Raw genomic sequence first — 14843 nt, forward strand, 5'->3', positions numbered from 1 at the left:
CGAACAACGTGGCAGACGATCAACACATGAATCGCGTTTTGAATTGTGCATTTCTTTTGAACAGAAGGCCTTCTGGTTTTACTGAAACACCTCTCACACACTACAGGTGCTGGTCATATAATTAGAATATCATCAAAAAGTTGATTTATTTCAGTAATTCCATTCAAAAAGTGAAACTTGTATAATGTATTCATTCATTACACACAGACTAATATATTTCCAGTGTTTATTTCTTTTAATTTTGATGATTATAACTGACAACTAATGAAAATCCCAAATTCAGTATCTCAGAAAATTTGAATATTACTTAAGACCAATACAAAAAAAGGATTTTTTGAAATCTTGGCCAACTGAAAAGTATGAACATAAAAAGTATGAGCATGTAAAGCACTCAATACATAGTTGGGGCTCCTTTTGCCTGAATTACTGCAGCAATGCGGTGTGGCATGGAGTTGATCAGTCTGTGGCACTGCTCAGGTGTTATGAGAGCCCAGGTTGCTCTGATAGTGGCCTTCAGCTCTTCTGCATTGTTGGGTCTGGTGTATTGCATCTTCCTCTTCACAATACCCCATAGATTTTTTATAGGGTTATTGTCAGGCGAGTTTGCTGGCCAATTAAGAACAGGGATACCATGGTCCTTAAACCAGGTACTGGTAGCTTTGGCACTGTGTGCAGGTGCCAAGTCCTGTCGGAAAATGAAATCTGCATCTCCATAAAGTTGGTCAGCAGCAGGAAGCATGGAGTGCTCTAAAACTTCCTGGTAGACGGCTGCGTTGACCTTGGACCTCAGAAAACACAGTGGACCAACACCAGCAGATGACATGGCACCCCAAACCATCACTGACTGTGGAAACTTTACACTGGACTCCAAGCAACGTGGATTCTGTACCTCTCCTCTCTTCCTCCAGACTCTGGGACAAAATTTACTTTCATCAGAGAACATAACTCATCAGCATTCCAGTCCTTTTTGTCTTTAGCCCAGGCGAGACGCTTCTGGCGCTGTGTCTTGTTCAAGAGTGGCTTGACACAAGGAATGCGACAGCTGAAACCCATGTCTTGCATACGTCTGTGCGTGGTGGTTCTTGAAGCACTTTTTGAATGGATTTTGTTTCACAATCCTCTCCAGGGTGCGGTTTTCCCTATTGCTTGTACACTTTTTTCTACCACATCTTTTCTTTCCCTTCACCTCTCTATTAATGTGCTTGGACACAGAGCTCTGTGAACAGCCAGCGTCTTTAGCAATGACCTTTTGTGTCTTGCCCTCCTTGTGCAAGGTGTCAATGGTCGTCTTTTGGACAGCTGTCAAGTCAGCAGTCTTCCCCATGATTGTGTAGCCTACAGATCTAGACTGAGAGAACATTCAAAGGCCTTTGCAGGTGTTTTGAGTTAATTAGCTGATTAGAGTGTGGCACCAGGTGTCTTCAATGTTGAACCTATTCACAATATTCAAATTTTCTGAGAGACTGAATTTGGGGTTTTCATTAGTTGTCAGTTATAATCATCGAAATTAAAAGAAATAAACACTTGAAATATATCATTCTGTGTGGAATGAATGTATACATTATACTAGTTTCACTTTTTGAATGGAATTACAGAAATAAATCAACTTTTTGATCATATTCTAATTTTATGACCAGCACCTGTATATCGCATAGTAAGGTGTGTTTGATTGTGCTAATTAGCAACTTCATATCTCATTAGGTTGTGCACAAGCAGGTTAAGCATACATTGTCTGCTCTCTCATTGATATAGCGAGCAAGTTCATTTTTCAAACAAGGTTGATGGCAGATAACGACCAAACATCTTACAGCTGTTTTGTATGCAGCAGAGCTGTGTTTGAAACCACCTAAAGCGAGACCAAGTCAAGACCAAGAGCGAAGCAAATCGAGTCTAAGTCAAGACCAAGACCAAAGGTAGGCGAGACCGAGACCGGAACAGCAGGGAAAGGGTTGAGTCCGAGTCAAGACCAAGACCAGAACAAGTCCTCTTCAAGACTATGATTATAGATGTGTCAGATCGTCACCATAACATGATGTCAAATTGTATGGTATTTTTGTATTCATATTATGGAAGTATGTTATATTTCCCATGAATACTGAATTGGCAGCAGGTTTAAATTGCAGAAAAAACTAATTGAGCCTTACCGCTAATTTAAAATGAGGTTAATTTCACTTGATTTTCATTGGTCTATTGCAGGGTTTTTCATGCATAGAATAATTTTTGACGCCCCCCCAAAGAGGTTTTAGTGAGTGTCAAAGGAAAATCACTAGCGCCAAAATTATTAGAATAAAAAAAAAACAGCCTTATAAATCCTCGCCTGATGTGTTTAATAGCAATTTATTAAACAACTGTTAAACAAGCTGAACATAAACTGAAGGTTAATGAGATCCTCTAACTAACGTACTTTTTTAACGTTAATACTTTCCCCTTAAAAACCCCCTACCGCGTGTGTAGTCAAGTGACTCCGCCCCATCCAGTCAGCGGCATGGAAGCAACATGGAGGATAACTCAAACGCGAGTCAACTGAGCAACTTGTACCAAAGACAAATGCAGTTTATGTTATTTGGACACATTTTTGGCATCAGTTAACATGACACCTAACAAAATTAAGTCAAGTATAAACACAGAAAAACACTCTCAGCAACCTAAGCTAACACCACCAATCTGTTTCAACATTTGGAGCACTATCACGTTACCGAAATATGAACAGAGCAAGGCTCAAAAAAGAGAGACTGACAAGCGACCAGCGCCTACACAAAGCTGGTGTCGATAATAGAAGCATTTCCAAATGCTACACATTGTGAAAAGGATTAGAAAAGATGGAAAGAAATAACTGACGCCATTTGTTGCTACATCGAGAAGGAAATGTCTCCCATAGCTACAGTGGAGCTCAGTGAGTTTAAACACCTCGCGACAGAAGATACTGTGCCATTGCGACCATATTTTTCCTAAACTGCACTGCCCAACATGTGAAAAACATGTCGTAAAACGGTAGCTGTTGCACTGAAGTCTGTTCAGCACACATCTGATCAAGTTGGACGATGGACCCATACTTGAGTCTTACTTTGCACTACGTTGATAATGAATGGATGCTGTGCAACACATGCCTTCAGACGGCATATTCAGGCATGTGATTGGCTAAGGACAAAAAAGCAGGAAAATATACCGAGAGACCCCCCCACACACACACACACACACGCCGATCAAACTGGTGGCAGATCTACATGGATATTAAAGAATGACCCATAACAACTTATTTGAACAAAAATAAATACATTTTTATTTTTTATTTTACAGCAACATCCAACTTATTATTAACACTGCTCCATCACCACATCTCTCTATAACAACAACCATGACAAAAAAATATATATTTTAACTTATTTTTGTTTTACATTTTTACCCAACTCTTTAGCCTTTGTAGCAAGCTTTTTTAGAGCCTCTAGACGTTTCTTTAGGAATTTGCGCCTGGCACTCACAGCTGCTGCCACAATGGCATCTTTTGACATTTTCTTGCTGGCCGTTGGCTTCGCAGAGTGATAAGGCCTTTTGTTCAGTTCTTCTTTATTTCTGAGCAGAGCTCTGTACCTTTGGCTTGATAGTTTTACATTTCTGCACAGCTTTACATTAACAGGACTCTCCTTTGTCTTCCGGGAGTAGTGCTGAATGGCCGACACCTGCATGGCCTTCAGGTTGTATTTGACCACTTGATAGGACTCATATGTCTCAACACTTAGGTTGGAAGCTTTGGCTTGCAGGATGTTGGACATTACACTGAATGCTGATTCCACCTGTGGACCATGAAATGGGCATAGTGCAGACAGTGCAAGCTTGCAGAGTGCTGGGTACCTCTGAGTCTTTCTCACAACATTCCACCATAAATCAACTCTTGCCCCCTCTGTCATCTGAGGTAGTGTCATGTCACTTGCATATCTAGGATGGGAAACAACAGTTTAAGCTCATTATTTGACAAAATAATACCTTACAAAAAACAGGCTACATTACACAATTACTAGCAAAATATCAAACATTTGACTTATTAAAATCTGTGCAAATGGCATTCCAACAATTATATACACCTGTGTATTTCATGTTGAAATCCAGCTCTCTCCAATTTATTAAGCTTCACAGCTGGAAACATGTTTGGCAACTTCTGGAGATGAGGAAGAATGTGATGGCTTCCCCGTGCATCTGGGTCCAAGCATGACAGAGTCCTTAGGGTTGTACTGTCAAGAGGTTGGGTAGCGAGGCGGCCACGTCTTTCAGGTCGGCAGGCGACCATGGGCGGTAGACGAAAATAGTTGAGGGCATGTACTCTTCACCTCCTGCGACCAGATTTGCAACTTCTACTGTCGGGAACCGACCTTCAGGCTGCCCCAACAATTTTACGCTCCTGGTCCTCCCGGCAATTGGGGACGTTGCACCAAGGTCAGCCATGAGCGAAAGATAAATCTTCCGGGCAGGAGGGGGACTATCTTGAAACAGCTTTGGCGACATTTCTGCCGGTGGTTCAGGAACTGCTGCAAACTTTTATAGTGAGGAGGTCGGCCAGACGGAGGGTGGTCCAGGTCTACATCTACTTTAGTAGGAGAAGCCAGAACACATTGATCAGTAGTCCCAACACTACTCTGTAGTCTCTTCTTTCCTTATACCATAGTAGTCCCTACACTACTATCAGTCTCTTCTTTCCTTATACCATAAGCTTTCCAATCGATTTTCCGTCTCCCCTTCTGTATTTTCTTAATTTTTTGCAATTTTTTGCAATTTTTGCAGATCAAAAAATGTCCCACCTCTCAAAAGGTCCAACCTTTGATGCAGATTCTGAAAGGTCCATCCTTTACTGCAGATCTAAAAAGGTCCAACCTCTCAAAAGGTCCAACCATTGCTGCAGATTTTATCGATAAGGTCCAACCTTAACTGCAAATTCTTAACCTTGTGGTCCAACCGCAACAGTATTGTGCTCTTACCTCCAAAATTCTATTTCCTCTGGAAGCCTGTACTGATCAGGCACAGTCAGGCACTCTTTCTCAACCCCTCAAAGGATAGCCCTCTTTCGGGGAGGCTTGAGTTCCAGAGATCTATCTCTGGCTGTACACGGTTAACCTGTTTGGAAAAAGACTTGAACCAAGCAGGATTAGGATCCTGAACGTGCACCCCAAAGTGTGATGGCAATTCCATTGATCAGAACTTTCTAAAGAGTAAGTACAGAGACAAAATGCTCTTGGCATAATTAGTTTATTTGCAAATAGAGAGACGCATTACATAATTACACACTTACATAATAATAATCTGAGGAATCTCTAACTTAATACATGACAATCATACCAGCCAATAGAAAGACAGACATTTCTCAAATATACCTTAGTTAAACATTTCCATAACACAACCTAATGAATGTGGTCATTTACAAGAAACTAAAACATAAGCATCTAAACACCGGTTTGCCTAATGAACAGCCAAGTAGAGACATATTTCATGTTTGTACATCTACAAAGGAAGTAATTGAATACCAAAAATATGATTGACTGAAAAACAACTATTTTTACCAGACATACTATACCTGTTAGACTGTATAATCTCAGTGGCCTCAGTTGGGGGGAAAAACTTTGTACATATTGTACAGAAAACAATCTCATTATCAATCTCAAATTCTTTAGATATTTCCATTGTCTTTCACTGAAGTCGTTTTGTGGGTAAGGGATGGTGAAGAAAGATTAAGAATTTTGTTTGATAACTGGCTGTTTCAGGTTTTCATTAGAAGAGATCTTTGCAACTTTACTTGCAATTAGAATCTGGCATCAGTGCTCAGCAACGGCACCCTCATTACGATTTATACCCTGCCTAACGCTGTTCAGGTACAGGGATAATCACAGGCTAGAACCCCAACCCCCAATCTCTCTACCCCCCATAAAAACCCTTCACCAATCTTTTTTTTAAAGAAATACTTCTTACAGACAATTCAAATGCTAGCCGAGGTGGGGAGTTTGATCGTCCTCTGATGTGCCACTGTTTGACAGGTCTCATACACAAACATATAGATCCCCACATTAAGCTCAACAGACTCCTGAAGGTAAAAAAGACATCACGCTAGAGCTAAGAAATTCCTATTGCAGTCATCCTTTACAAAAATATGTTTTGCTATTTTTCTGTAGCAATTACAGTTTTACCGAGTTTTGTAGAATAACTTGTTTTTATTTATTTGCGTACAGAATTTGGGTGACTAGACAAGCTTAGTTTAGTAAAACCAGAATTCATGAAAATCCTTAGAAAACTACTATTTCTAATGAATGCTAATCCAGCAACAAATAGCACATTTCTATTTATTTATTTCCTAAAACTTAAGGAATATTTTTATGTCAGTAAAGCAATTTTAACAACATTCAGTAGTAATTTTTTGCTGGAAGTACTTTCTTACTTGCTGCACATCTTGCTCAGTCAGAAGAAGAGTGGTGTACTTGGCATCCCTGTCTACATCTAAGGCTGAAATGGGATTTAGTCCTGTCACTAAAAAGTTATTTTGTAGATCTAATAATTTCCCCCCAAAATCCTGGATTATCGGATCAATGTCATATTACATTTACCGGTAAAACAAGAAATCCACTTGAAATCCACTTTAGTTTCAAAAGCCGTACAATAAATTCTCGGACTACAAATAATTTCGCTCATCAACGACAGAGTAAATAAATCCGCAAACGATCAAATCGAGGATCTAAAGTCAACACTGCAAAGTTCTTTAGATACGGTTGTACCACTAAAAACAAAAGAAATACGCAACAAGAAACTTACTCCCTGGTACACAGACAATACTAGAGCACTTAAGAAAGCCTCCAGAAAATTTGAGTGAAAGTGGCGCTCCACCAAGTTGGAAGAATGTCCTGAAACTCCCTGACCAGGTGTCAATGGGGACACTTACATTTTTTAATACCATATCGCTCGACACATTCACTAAATTTGTAATGAGTTCTAAACCCACATACTGTCAGCTAGACCCGATTCCAACAAAATTACTTAAGGAGCTATTTCCTGTGCTAGGTCAGCCAGTGTTAAACATTTCCTCCGGATGTGTACCAAACTCACAAAAAAATATATAATCTGAAAGATATCAGTTTGTTAGTGTGGATGGCATATCCTCTGACAAGTCAAAGGTATGCTTTGGTGTTCCTCAAGGCTTGGTTCTGGGCCCATTATTGTTCTCACTATATATGCTCCCTCTGGGCGATGTAATCGTAAATCACAATGTAAACTTTCATTGTTATGCTGATGACACACAGTTATATATTTCAATGAAGCATGGAAAAGCCCCTAAATTAGCTACTTTGGAAGCATGCGTTTCAGATATTAGGAAGTGGATGACAGGGAATTTCTTGCTCTTAAACTCAAGGAAAACAGAAATGCTCGTTTTAGGTCCCAAAAAACAAAGAGCATTCTTAGCAGATCTCACTGTGAACCTCAACGGCTGCATGGTCATATCCCAAAAACTGTAAAAAACCTTGGTGTTACCCTTGACCCTGACCTCTCCTTTCAAGAACATATAAAATATGTCTCAAGAGTTGCTTTCATCTTTGAAACATTGCAAAAATCTGAAACTTTCTATCAAAAACTGGTGAAAAACTAATCCATGCTTTCGTTACTTCTAGACTAGATTACTGCAAGGCTCTTCTCTCTGGTTATCCAGACAAATTAATAAATAAACTTCAATTAGTGCTGCACACGGCTGCTAGAATCCTAACTAGAACTAAAAAAAATTAACACAATACTCCTGACCTAGCGTCCTTACACTGGCTGCCTGTTAGGGTTAGGGCTGATTTTAAGGTTTTACTCTTAACCTATGAATCAATACATGGACTTGCTCCTACTTACCTTGCTGAAATGATCCAGCCATACATACATACCTACACGTAACCTTAGATTGCAAGATGCAGGCCTTTTAATTGTACCTAGAATTTCTAAACAAACAGCTGGCGGCAGGGCCTTTTCTCATAGAGTGCCACTACTATGGAATGATCTGCCAATTAAGGTTAGAAATGCAAACTCAGTGCAAACTTTCAAGTGTCTACTAAAAACTCTTCTCTACAGCACGGTTTATAATTAGGTGTAGCCTGGCCCGGGGGCGTGAAGGTGACCAGAAGGCTTGATACTGTCCACCCTTGCTGTCTTGCCAGGTGGGCTCTCGTCGCCACTGGGATGCCCTCCCTCCAATGCCTTCCGGAGGAAGAGTCACTGGCTTGTTGTTGACTCTCTGTTGCACACTTGTACTTGTACTCAGCTGGCAATACTCTGCCCTCATTCAGGGCGGTTGCGGTTGGTGGGTGTCCCTTTGGTTGATGCCTGGCAATGTGGGTGGATTGATTCCCTGCCTGTTGGGCCCTGTCCGGGGCCTCCCCCGGGTAGGGCCACAGTGTCGCCGGACCCCCCCGTGTCAGTTCCAAGGTGTTACGCTGCTATATTATTGTGCTGGGGGATATGAGGAATGCACTTCTAACTTTTCTCAGTTTCCTCCAGTTTTACATTTTAGGAGGAGATGAGGTCCTGGTCCACACCTGCGGATTACCTGGTTTGGGGGGCCCATTGCTGTCCCTGTCCTTGTCCACCTGGTCATACTTCTGACCTAGTCTAAAATCAAATAGACTCTGGATTTAGCCCAGAGAAATGTATTAATTATTCCAATTGGACTCTTAATATCTCACCCGGCACAACCAGAAGAAGACTGGTCACCCCTCTGAGCCTGGGTCCTCTCTAGGTTTCTTCCTAAAATTCGGCCCTCTTAGGGAGTTTTTCCTAGCCACTGAAATAGAAATTCAACACTACTGTTGTTTGCTCCTTGGGGTTTAAGGCCGGGTGTCTCTTTAAAGCACTTTGTGACAACTGCTGTTGTAAAAAGGGCTTTATAAATAAATTTGATTGATTGATTCATTGATTCATTATTCCAATTGGACTCTGTTGGGGAAGTTTCTGAAGCCTGATGTATTAACTGATAAAACGACTGAGCAACTGTTTAGATGAGAAAAGGAATGTTGGTTGTGCTGTGAGAAAGTAAGTATGAGATGTTGAGGTAAACATAAAGCTCCAGCAGCACGGGGGTAGATGCAGATCAATGGGTTTTAGGACAGGATAGGGGAAGATACACAACAGGGGGTAGGAAGGAAAAGGAACATAGGTGGTTTTATGGTGCGACCATGTGGATTCCTAACCCCACCCATTTCCCTATAAGTATTGAATGTATTTCCCAATGCTTTAGAGACTCCTCGGATGATTATGTCTGTAAGCGTTTGACGCGTCTCTCTCATTTGCAAATGATTTAATAAATGAACTGTTAATTTGTGCCAAGAGTATTTCGTCTCTGTACTTCCTTCTAAAAGGGTTCTGATCGATAAAATTACCATCACAACTCTTAATATTTCACCCGGCACAGCCAGAAGAGGACTGGTCACCCCTCTGAGCCTGGGTCCTCTCCAGGTTTCTTCCAAAATTTCGGCCTTCTTAGGGAGTTTTTTCTAGCCCCTGAAATTCAAAACTACTGATGTTTGCTCCTTAGGGTTTAAGGCCAGGTGTTTTTGTAAAAGCACTTTGTGACAACTGCTGTTGTAAAAAGGGCTTTATAAATACATCTGATTGATTGATTTCTTAGATGGATTTCTTGTAAAAATGTATGTTAATGTTCTTAACGTTCATTGTGATGAAAGTAAGAACAGCTATTCAACATAATTATAAAGGTGAATATTATTCTGTTAAACAAAGCTCCTTTTTGAAAGCATTTAGGAATTCAAAAGCAAAGACAATGAGGTTGAGTGTGGAAAAGATAACAAATGAGTGAAAGAAAAGCAATGCATGTATGAAATTGACATTTTAATTGTACAAACAGCCCCATTGAAACCACTTAAAATGTATTTGTTTCCACCATAGTTTCACACACTTCTCATCAAGTTTATTCAGAAATGTTATTATAAAAAATACAAAAATGTAAACTATTTTACAAATGTACTTTAGTTTGACAACATTGAAAGCCTGTTTTGCCCAAAGCAACCTTGCCTGATGGGAATGTGTTTGATTACCCAGCCACTAAAGTGAAGTTGCACAGTTTATCCACAGGAACTGAATAGTGTGAAGGACCTAAGTACAGCCCTTCAAAACTAAGCAGGACGGTGGAAAAGAACAAGTCCAGAGTCAAATTACGGTCCCCTCGGATTGTTCCCTGCAATCCTCAAACATTCCAAACTCAAGACCACTTCTCCAAATGGGGATGGCTCACATAAAGACAAAAAAAATAAAAAATAAACTGTCACAGCATTTTCTGTTCAAAGGGACAAACCAGCAGTGTCACAGCATGCCTCTGTTGGGCAACCTCCTCGAGCTCACTGACTGCAACTGTTTTATAGGGGCAAGGAGACAGGTAATTACTTTCCCAGGTGTCCCCGGTTTGCCCTGATTTCCTCTGCTGGGATTGTAAATCCCTCATGCCCCAACAGTCCGCTGACCTACTCACCTATTACGGGGCCACCTATCCCTCCATCTGACCTGCCATCCTATAGTGCAGATTCTGACATTTTTGATGGAGGACTCTGTCTGGTTTTTGTAAATACCATAAAGGCTTCCATTGTAACACCTTTAGGGATTGTGATCGATGAGCACAAAAAAGAAAACTGCAATGGATGTCTTACATGTCATGGATGTCAGTTACAGCCTTTGTGGCGCTACGATTGTCCCAAACATTATTCTATTAACAATTTTCATGCCCTGATCAACTTACATCATGAAAACTGAACAAGATCTCAGATCCGCTGCTGGGAAAGAACAAAAACCGACAAGGCCTGGTAAATTAAGTTGTAACTTAATGGAGGAACAAACCCGAAGATAAAGATAAATCTGTCTCTGAGTAAGGCAGACAATGCCTAAAAATATGCAGAAAGTCTTTCTCCTGAAACCCTTAAGACTTAATTGATACAACTTTTGTAATGTTTAACTGATATAAGAATTATAGTGTTTAACTGATATAATGGGCAACTGTTTATTTACAGCTCTGGAAAAAATTAAGAAACCACTGCACCTTTTTCTTTCCTTTCCAAAAAAATAAAACAGAATCAACTTTATTGCAAAGGAAAGAAAAAGGTGCAGTGGTCTCTTAATTTTTTCCAGAGCTGTATATTATTTGAAAGTGTAACCAGATTTTTCTTTTGAGAAATGTAACAGATCTTATGATGTAAATTATTGAAACGAAATTGAATGATTCTTGTCCAAAACTTTTGTTAATGCTGAATGTTGGAAATCTTTCTTGATATTGCAAGATAGAAAGGTGACTAAAAATATCCTTACCTAAAATTTTACATTTTCTATTTGAACCACATGTAGTGTGTATCATTCATTTTGTGTGGGCACGTATATAATCAATGTGTGTGTTTTAAAAATACAGAACCATATGTCTGTAAATGTAATCGAAGAATTCAGTGTCATGAATTATTATATAACTAAGAATACTGATTTTAAACTCTTGATTGATCTTATGAATCTTGTGAAATAAATCAAAATATATTCTCATTACTGTAATTGCTTCATTCTTATTTCTATATTTCTATATCTATTTCTATAACTGTTTGATGCATACTTTAGAACATTCATAATAATAAGAATCAGAAGGATGGAGCAGCTAATGAAAAACATATTTTAATCCCTTTTCCGGGGTCTTTTGGAGGAATGGTGAAACTTCAAAAAAGAAACAGGAAGTAGGATAAGTGTAGCTGATTGGTTGCCTGGTCAGGATGCTTATACTCTACATAGAGCCAATAGAGTATTTACTACCCACCGTCTATCCCAGTTCCAGGCAGACTTATGTGATATGAAAGCATTTACTGAAAAGAATGATGGAAACCTGGTAACAGTAATAGACATTTTCTCAAAAGTATCTTCTGAAAGAGAGCTAAAAAATATGAGCAACTGTTTTACATAAAGGAAATTCTGAAATAAAAGCTGGTTCTTAGAGAATAAAGTATTAGATGCATAAAACCATTACTCAGCAAAAGCATTGCTCACAAGTGTGTTAGTAGATCATGGAAACATCCTTTTTTTATCTGACTCTTACCAGCAATTCCTCTGAGAAAATGTATCCCTTATATCAGAGCTCAAACTTCAGACTATTTTCGCAAAACAGATTTAAGAGGGAATTGGGAGGTAGGGCTTGTTGAGATCATATATCTGCATTGTTGGGCAAATATCATGAAAAATTATATATGTTTTTTCTACATAAAAAGTCTAAGCCTTTTGTAGCTGTCCAATTTAGCACTGGTTATTATAAAAGCATAGAAGCAGTTTTCTATGGGATGAACCAGGCTTGAAATGGTAAGGCCTCAAATGTATTTTTAGGATATGACAATATTCAAAAGCGAGTGAAACTCGTAAGTGAAGATTCCCAATTTGCATTCAAAACTCCAGGCAGTTTAGCTTACGTATTTTGTTTGCAATCAGACATATGGGCGTAAGCGAAAGATATTCTGTCTCCATTGCATGCTGATATACATGGTGGATTTTATAATATAATATGTTTATCTCTACGGATATAACATCTTTTCAAAGGGTCGGAGACAGTTTTGTTCCATTACTACATGCGGTGCATATTTAAATATGTTACACAGTCTATATCTTGAACCTAATCGTTACATATCTTACTTTGTTGTTCAAGTACAGGGTCAACTGGCTATTATGGAACCACGACTACGTATGGTTTAGGGGTGGGTGGCATTTTCCATAATCTATTTAGGATGGTGATCCCGTAAATGAAGAGAGGTAATAGTATTGCCAAGCCACGTTTAAAAAATGCAGACAAAAATATTGTAGGTGATGTCATTTCTAATGCTATGGCCAAGCACAATGCACCAGATCCTGACCAACAGAGAGGCTCTGGCAGACACATGATGTTGGCTCGCAGACCTAAAAAGATTCCTCCTGATGCGCAGCTTTCTAAAAACCGAGTTAACTGTTAAAACAAGTAAAAAACAAAGTAAAGGCAGGAGGTCTGAAAAACAAATACTGGAAAGATTTTTTTTTAAATGGCTCTTTATTCCATTGAACCCCATTGAACCCGCAGCCGTTCCACCAGGTGCTAATAGGGGACTTATTGCACGTTCAGGCTACTCTAGAAATGTATAACACTTAGAATTTTTGGGACCAATAAATCATGACATTTTCTTTCAAGAGTGATTCCTCATAAATGCCATTTATGTAAGAGTCAGAATAACAAGCGCAAAAGATGAATTTTGTCTTATAACTGCAGCTGCCAGGGACTTTAGTTCAAAACTAATGACTGCTTCGGACGTCAAATTCCTGCTAAGGCCTTCCAACCAAGTTTCAACAACGGCATATGCATTCAAGAATTTTATAATCTATACCTAGCTATGGGAAGACATTTAAAAGATCTGGCCTTGCCTATTGAGAGAAAGAATTACACAGCGGGATACACCCTGTACACTTTCAACCTAGCACCAGATGAAGACACCACAGGCAGTCTTTCATTGGTCTCCACCAGCAGCCTGCACTTGGAAATATGGTTCAGAGAAGCATTAGACCGCACTGCCACCATGATCGTTTATACTTCCTCTGATTCGATTTTGGAAGTGAACTCCCGAAGACAGGTCATAGTAGATTATTACTAATCAAAACAAGAAGAATACGTTTTATGCAACAAATAGTTGGAAAGCAACTCCATGGAGTATGGGCGTGTGATGAATTACCTACAGATACTAATAACCTACAGATCGCCTGGCCATCGCCCGGCCTGTTCATTCTTAATACAGATCTGAAACAGCAGATGGGCCAGCACTGGCTCGCTGTGACTTTAGAAAAGAAATCACAACTTTTTTTTTATTCCTATGTTTTCCCCCCTGGATTTTCTAATTTTCCTTAATCTATAAAACAATTTTTAATCAAAAATGGATACCATAGCGATAGTACAGGATGGATTTTCTACATCCTGTGGTAATCACTGCATCGGTTGATGCACCTGATAACTCGGCATTCCTGAGAGTGGTACATGAAGGGTTGCTACGGCTTCAAGAAAAGGAAGCCAGCCTATATAGGCCTTTTGTCTTTGGTTGTTTTGTGTGAGGCAGTTACATTTTTGACCAAGTCCATGATATGAGAGCCTCTGACAACATCTCCATTAAAGATTAACTCACCCATGTCAGAAGATGAACGTATACGGCAAATTTTCAGAAGTAATTTATTACTTTGACCTTTTGGCAGCTGCGTCTGTGTGAGAATACGAAAATGATTTTTTATTTATGACCGGTAAGGTATCAGTTATTTTTCCGGGGGGGGTACATGTCCAGTTAGAGAGGGAGGGGTAGAGCAGGTGATTCAGGGGTATGAAAGGGTTTAGGTCAAAAGGATTATGAAAACTGACATTTTAATGGTTGTTAATTTATGTTGTTAACAGTTGTGTTTTTCCAGTGGGGTACATGTCCGGTTAGGTGGGGGTGATTAATAAGTGTGTTATGGTTATGTGGTTCTAAGTTAGTCTTGAGATGAAAGATGGGGAGGAGCAGAGCAAGGGGGGTTGAATATGGGTTTTTCTGCGGCTGGGAAAAGAGGGTGTGCAACTGGTGGTGTGGGGTTTCTTGATATGCAAAGGTGGTTGGTGTGTGTGGGGGGGTTGAGCAGCATTTACCTTTGATTCATTCTCTGAGCGTTAACAATAAATAAGAGTTAGACTTATCCTGGTTTGCAGCTGAAATGTTTTTTTTACTCTGTATAAGAATCAAGATACACCCGTAACAACCCAGGCTTACGAAATACAGTGGGGAGAGCAAGTATTTGATACACTGCCGATTTTGCAGGTTTTCCCACTTACAAAGCCC

Source organism: Esox lucius, chromosome 4 (assembly GCF_011004845.1).
Source record: "Esox lucius isolate fEsoLuc1 chromosome 4, fEsoLuc1.pri, whole genome shotgun sequence".
NCBI lineage: Eukaryota > Metazoa > Chordata > Actinopteri > Esociformes > Esocidae > Esox > Esox lucius.